Source organism: Eubalaena glacialis, chromosome 2 (assembly GCF_028564815.1).
Source record: "Eubalaena glacialis isolate mEubGla1 chromosome 2, mEubGla1.1.hap2.+ XY, whole genome shotgun sequence".
NCBI lineage: Eukaryota > Metazoa > Chordata > Mammalia > Artiodactyla > Balaenidae > Eubalaena > Eubalaena glacialis.
Window position 1 is genome coordinate 45,864,829 of NC_083717.1, and position 6,648 is coordinate 45,871,476.

The following is a 6,648-nucleotide window of genomic DNA, read 5'->3' on the forward strand; positions in this document are numbered from 1 at the left end:
TACACCTGCTGGAAATTAGAGCTTCCTCTTTTTTCAGTGTCTTTTCAACTATCGATTATTTTTAGGCTTTTTCTATCTTTTCTGAAGTTTGAATTGTTTTGTGTATTTATAGAAAATGAATGAAAGCAGCCGATGAGGCTTTGCAAAGGTTCAAGTGTCTGAATCAAGAACCCTTTATGGTCAGGGAACTCACCCAGCAGTGTCAATGCTGCCACGGTGGCTTGAGCTGGTACTCTGTATTTCTTGTTGATTAACTTTAAGTACAGAACAGTGCTGTTTTCTCCTTTACCATAGAAGAGAATGGTTATCAGAATTACAACCTTATAGGGAAGCAGACATTTATTAAATAAAATATTAACCCCAAACTTAGATGCTATTCACACCCTGGGTTTTGTAGATAAATGCTTATTCAGGCTCTTCTCTCTTTGGAGACTTCTGTTCTGCACAGAGGCAATAACATGAAAACATTTTATTGCAAATAAGTAGGAATTACAGCAACCTAATAATAAGACAGATTAAGTAGATGTTTGTCGTGATTCCCCAGCACGTGTCTGTACGATGTCGATGGAGTGACTGCGTTCGTTTTTAAGAATTTATTTTTAGAATATTAAATTCTAAAACTGTATACATGGACTTTTCTACATTGGCTGTTAGATAAGAACTAATTAGCTATGTCATGTTTTGAGTTGCTAAGGCCTCTTGAGTTGATTGTTCTAAGGAAAGCCATAGAATACCCTTGATCCTTCCACAGGATCCATGTTTCTGATATTAGTGCCTAGACAGAGGTGGCAAATAGCTGGCATAGAGCATTTGTCCCCTTCTGAAGCCCATGGCAGATATTCATGTTGATGACATCATGTTTCCCGCTGAGCCTCAGAGTCCTTTGCAATAACAGCTCTTTGGGCAGCTGCCATCATTTGATCTGAGCTGGTCGTCAGAAACCTAGTTGTCATCCAAGATAATTTGGGATTGAACTTTTCCTTTATGTTGGGGGAAAGCACACACAGACACACACATCCACAAAATACCATTGTACACATTGCTTTTATTTTTATGTGTATTTATTATGCAAACAGCATGATGTCAGTACTAAAGAGAATACAAACTAAAAATTCAGAAAGAAAGCAGGTATCCTCTGTCTTGAAAAAACTAGCCATTAACAGTTTTTCTGTGTTTCCTTCTAGCCTAGTCCATAGTTACACATCATTTTCTAGAGCTGCAAACATAGATTAGGTACAGTTTCAGTTTGTGTGTTTTCCATTTAAAATTATATCATAAATCATTTTCCAGGTGGCTACATGGCGTCAGAGAACTAATTTTTAATGGCAGCATTAATGAAGATTAGTGGTTCATATTTCTGTTCACGAGTGTGTGTATCTCTACAAATACATCACTGAAATAATATGCATTATGTGCTAAGTTTTCTAGGCTTATAGTACATTTATATTTTATATTAACCTGATTGTCACCTTGTGCAAACTGTGCGATGCATTCTGTTCTTCACCTGTGATCAAGGGGTAATTTAAAATTTCACGTGGTGAGCATGTATAGGGAGTTAGTAGAGAAGGCTATGAACCATGTGTTTTTGTATGGATTTTCTTTAATATACTCTAAATATAAAAACACATTAAGGCAAATCACTGGGCCCTCTAAAGAACTAACACAGTGGAATAACCTTGAAAACAAATTTATCTAAGTGAATTTATACCTCATGATGGGGACTGAGAGTTGTGTATTTTTCCTTTTATTAGCTCAGGGAGGGTCTTTGTATCTCAACTGTATTAAATGCCATGAGCTCTGCAAGGTGAGATCACTCAGAGAACACTCATAAAATGAAGAAATGTGGCCTGAAACTATACATTTGATTTTTATGCTTATTTATAGAATCCAGCATGAAGGGACTAAGAGAGCAAAATCGACAGCATAGCCCAACAATTTTAGTACAAAAATGATCCTTTCCAGGGGAAAAAAGCTATCTTCATTGTGTTATTAAATGTGAATCAGTGCTGAGTATTTATAGTGTGAGAAGCCGTAGAAACTGTCCACCTAGTCAAGTTTTAGCAAGTATCCTATCCAAATTAGAAGCAATACGTGGATATTTATATACTGACATAAGAAACACGACTATAGAAATTGATTTGAAAATTGTGGCTCTTGGGTGACTTTTGTTTGATTGACCAGTGTATGGAGATGTGGAAATTTCACACAGATATTTGGGCTGGGAGCATCTCTTGAAAAATCAGAGTGTTGGGACAGCCCTTGGCCACAGTGAGGAGGACCTGTGCTCCAGGGAGTCCTGTGTGTTCTCTGACTTGCCTCATCCTCCACCACAACTCATCTGCCTGTGTTCCTGTTTTTCTTCTGTGGCACCCATGATCACCTGAGATTTGGACCCTGCTCCGGACACACTTGTCTTATTATTTTACCTAATACATCCTCTTAAATGGTATCACTTTATAGATCCATATATTCACTCCAACTAGGCTTAAAAATCAATTTTATAACTTATTTAAAAATTTTGAATTGTCAGAAAATAAACATAACGTAAAATTTACCACCCTACCCATTTCTAAGTGTACTGTTCAGTGGCATTAAGTACATTCACATTGTTATGTAACCATTACCACCATCTGTCTCCAGAGCTCTTTTCATCTTGCAAAATGGAAACTCCGTACCCATTCAACAACCATTTCCCATCTTTTCCTCTCCACAGACTCTGGAAGCCACCACCATTCTATTATACTTTCTGTCTCTATGAATTTGACTACTCTAGGTGTCTTATATATGTGGAATCATTTCGTATTTTTTCTTTTGTGACTGGCTTATTTCACTTAGCATAATGTCCTCAAGGTTCATCCATGTTGTAGCATCTATCAGAATTTCCTTCCTTTTTAAGGATGAATAATTTTCCACAATTTGCTTTTGTATTCATCAGTTGATGGACAGTTGGGTTGCTTCCATCTTTTGGCTATTGTGAATGATGCTGCTGTGACCCATGGTTGTACATATACCTCTTCAAGTACCTGCTTTCACTTCTTTTGGATATATATTCAAAAGTGGAATTTCTGGAACAGATGGTAATTCTGTGTTTAATTTTTTTGAGGAGCCATGTATACTGATTTCTATAGTGGCTGCACCATTTTACATTCCTACCAACAGTGCCCAAAGGATTCCGATTTCCCTAGATTCTCACCAACACTGGTGATTTTCTGTTATTTTTTTAATAGTGGCCATCCTAATGGGTGTGAGGTGGTATTTCATTGTAATTTTGATTTGCATTTCCCTAATGATTAATGATGTTTTAAAATTTTACTATAGGTGCAAAAAATGACCTTTTGAATTGTCATTGAAAAAAAATTACCTGGAGAGGCAAAAGATGTGGATTTTAGCCAAGTCTCTATCCTAATTAGCCATCTGATCTTCAGTTCCATTTAACAGATGTGAATTAGACCTCTGCCAAGCGCTGATGGCTGCACTGGGTGCCACAGGGAGGAGAAAAATAAATCACGATTTTTTCATTCATGTCTCTGGTTTATAGTTTTCTTGTCTTTGAAAGTAAAACGGCTGAAATCTTTTCTAATTTTGAAGTTTTTAACCTATGACCTAAGGATGTAAGTGTAATCCAGGGTCTCTTCAGACTAGGTAGGATTGCCTGCCATCAAAATACAACATGAAAACTTTAATGTTGAGGGGAAAAGGAAATGGTGAGATTTTTGAGGAGTCTACGATTAAAATCTGAATTTTATATATTTACAACTTTCACTTAGTCTTAATTTATGAGTTTGATTTTGAAAATTTAACCTATTTTAATCAGATAATACTATTTATTACATTGTCACTGGCATAAGACTACAGAGAATTTCTCTCCTCTTCACAGCAAAGCTTCTTGAGAGGGTGTCTCTTGTCATATCTTGCTTTCCTGCCTTCTCAGTGCTCTGCATTCTGGCTTCTGTGTTCCCAAGGGCTCTACTGCCCTCCCAATAGCCAAAAACAATGGATGCACTTTAGCTTTCTTCAGCCAGCTTCTCTGAAATATTTGAAATGGTTGGTCTCTCCCTCTTTGAAACTCTTTCCTGTCTCAGCTTTCTTGATTGTTCCCTTTTCCTCCCTAGCTCTCCTGTGCCTCTCTGGAGAGTGCTCAGTTTTTATTATAAGTTGTTTTTTCTCTGTGCTGCCACTAAAAGTATGTGATCCCTATGGTTCTGTCCCTAATCTTGTTTTCTTTTTACTTTACACACTGGCTTGGGAAAGGGGGAGGGTTCCTATTCTCCTCATTTCTATCCAAACCTTGTTCTTAAACTGTAAACTTGGACAGCCAGTTGGGCTATGTAGTCTGTCTCCAATTTGATAACTTATCAGTCCTTCCGACTGAAGATACTCAACATGGAATTCATCTTGTTTTCTGTAAATGGCTGTTGCTTTTACCTTCCTGTGTTCATTGGTAGTTTCCATGGATTCCCTGCTCCCAGTCTAGAAACCTTTGACATCTGCCTTTGCCTTACTCCTACCCACCCAACACATATAAGCAAATAGATAACATAATTCAGCTTCTCAACTAGTCCCCTCATCTCTATTCTAATTACCATCTCCTTGGTCTATGCCCTTACCATGATGCGTTGATCCATCTGAAGTGCTCTATTAGCATCTTATTCTTAATACCTCATAGATCACACTGTATTGAAATTGTTTTGTTCTCTCTCCTACTGAACTGAGTGCCTCAGGAGAATGATAAGTGTATATTTTATTCCTTGAGCTAATACCTAGGGAAGAAAAATCATACCCTCATTACCACTGCACCCCAGTTTTTTAAAAAAACTCATAAAAACATGAACAGTATGATAGTTCCTTTTCATGTCAAAGATCTAATTCTGTTTCAGTATTCATAGAGTTGTAACCCTTAAAATCCAAAGATGGAAAAAGGAAGTTTTCTCATTAGTTTAAAAAAAAAATCTGGTATTGTTTTAGCCCATTGGTGGGTTGAAACCAACATCTGCTTTTAACGTGGCTTTTTATGCTCTAGAGCACACTGTTTACTTTCACCTTCAATGACTCAGATTTCAAACTGTATAAATCAGGGTTGCACATGCGTGCACTGAAATGACGGGGCAATGGTGGGTGACATGATAGAAAGCTTTAAATACTTCGATGGTGGATTGGTGACAGCAGATACTTTCTTCATAGCATTTGGATATTTTTATAGTTACTTTCCACTTGCTTCTGTTTATTATTGCTGCTTATTTCATAGGGTATTTAAATACCATCACTTTTTAATTAGCCTTTGTAATTTTCTGTATTCTTTTTCACTCTAATGCATCAATAATTATGTCATCCACCACGTCTCTGTGGTTTTTTAAAATTCTTATTTTATAATTTTGACTGATTTACACAGAAGACAGATTTGGTGATCCCTAGTTAGTGATGGCAGTGTAGCTTAAGGTATAAGCATAGATTTTGTGGTAAGAGAGAAGCTGGTTTAAATCCTGGTACTGCCACTTACTAGCTGATGATTTGCTTAATATTTCTAATCCTTGATTTATTCTCATGTTTCATCAGAGTAATTTTGTGTACCTCTACTATGGTTGTGAGGATTCAGCAAACTCTTAGAGAAAAAGTATTCAGTAGAGGGCTTGCCTATAGTTATCACAAAATAAAGGGTCACTATTTATCATTCTTGAACTAATTACCCACTTGATTTGGAAATTTGACAAATGTGTCCAACGTATGTTTTCTTGAAGCAGTTATTTCATACGTGGATGAAGTTGAGATCAACGAAACTCAGCTATACAAATGTTAAGAAAACACAGATTTCATGTTCTGATAAATACTAAGTTGTAGACATATTTGTTGGATAAATGAACGAATTTAAACTGTCATTCTTGTCCTTATGAGAGTAAACATTACTTTATCATTGAGCACAACCTTAGATGATTGATGACTCTTATTTAGAAACTGATGACTCTTTATTTAGAAACTAATGACTTTACCAGAGAGAATTTTCAAACTCTGTTGCATTGCATGTAATTTCAACAATGTCACTGTATCATTTTTCTAAAGCTTGACGTTTTCAGATAGGTTTAATCTAGCATTTTTGTAAAAGATGTATTGCGCTTGGGAAGGGTCAGTAATATGATGGCAAAGCTGGGGTTGATGGAAACACAACTTTTCTGAATCGCCCATTGGGAGATCAGGCATGTTCCTCCTCCTCTTTCTAAAGATAACTTTCAATAGATAGCATTGATTAATACTTTAAAAATAGTCCCTAACATTTTGAGCTTATAGCTACACACTGAATTTCCTGGTGAAATGATCCGTCTAGTCAGGACTGTTGACTGAAATGATTTCTAATATATCTTTACAGAAGACTGCTAAGTTTCAAGTTTGGTCAGCCAGGCACTTTGGAGACCTAAGAGAGAAACAGGAGATTAGAAGATCTTTTTAGATTTGTTACTGTTTCAAGTAGAGAGATTTTCTTCTGTGGGACTGAGATCTTTGGTATTAGCAATCATTTGGATGTAAACGGCTAGAAAGTTGACTTAATTTTTTTTTTTTTTTAGCAGTTTTGTTTTTGTCATAGCACTTATCACCATCTAACATAATAATATTTTAATAATTATTTATTTTATTTGTACCTGTTTTCCCTGAGTAGTG